This window comes from Urocitellus parryii, chromosome 5 (assembly GCF_045843805.1).
Source record: "Urocitellus parryii isolate mUroPar1 chromosome 5, mUroPar1.hap1, whole genome shotgun sequence".
Taxonomy (NCBI): Eukaryota; Metazoa; Chordata; class Mammalia; order Rodentia; family Sciuridae; genus Urocitellus; species Urocitellus parryii.
The window spans coordinates 98,133,292-98,134,320 of record NC_135535.1 but is presented as its reverse complement, the minus strand read 5'-3'; the positions used below and the strand labels follow the sequence as shown (position 1 = coordinate 98,134,320).

The 1,029-nt window shown below is 40.6% G+C and overlaps 1 pseudogene; it reads right to left on the bottom strand.

The window, feature by feature from the left end:
• Nucleotides 1-686, bottom strand: LOC113199227 (taste receptor type 2 member 140-like; annotated as a pseudogene).
• Between the last annotated feature and the right edge of the window lie 343 nt (nucleotides 687-1,029).

Genomic DNA, 1,029 nt, shown 5'->3' with positions numbered 1-1,029 from the left:
CTATGGACCCGGTGGCTCAGCATCTCTGGACCTGCACCTCAGCCACCACAGCACTGACAGAGGGGCCTGTCTCAGCTTACCGTTGCCTGGAATCAGGACTAGTGGCCGGAAGGAAAAGCAATTCCAGCAGCCCAGCAAAATAGAACAACCAGCTTTTCCCCCTGAAATTCAGAGCCTGAAGCTTGTGTGACAAAAGACAAAAAGAAAATGGTATATAGTATGAGGAAAGTGATCCCAACCTGCAAGACTTTCATGTGGACCATGGTGAAGGCATCTCGGGACCCTCTGCCATTGTGCTGCATCTTCTTCAGATGTTTCCACAGGGAGCTGATTAGCAGGAAGAAAGCCAGCAGGGATACAGTGAAGGGTAGGGACATAAACATACAGTTGGTGAATGAGAAAAACCTGGAAAATTGTGCAAACTTCCTCAAACTAGAACTGTAAGACATGTTGCTTTCATATCCACCAATCCAGATCTCATTAGAAATGTTGATCAGTACAATATTTAAAAACAAAAGAATCAGAGACATCAGAAGAATCACAAAAACCACCTTTTTAACTCTCCACTTTAGGTAAAGAAAAATAGAATTAGAAAAATTGGCTATCTTCAAAAAATAAGAGATACTGAGGTTTATAGAAAGCCAGAGGTTAAAATGATTAGTCACTGTCCAGGTAATATTAATCATTCTTTTTTTTTAAAGAGAGAGCGAGAAAGAGAGAGAGATTTTTTTAATATTTATTTTTTAGTTTTTGGTGGACACACATTATTTTATTTTTTATGTGGTTCTGAGGATCAAACCCAGTGCCCCGCACATGCCAGGCAAGCACGCTATCGCTTGAGTCACATCCCCAGCCCTATATTAATCATTCTTATCATTTTTGCAGTTATCAATAAACCTGGATAAAATGAAGGAACAACTAAGCTTATGAGTACTGATTAGAGCACACCAATTCTGGAGAGTACCAAAGCAGTGAGGATTTGATCAACTGAAGAGATCTTTCTTCTCTTGACCCAGTCCACGCAGTTCA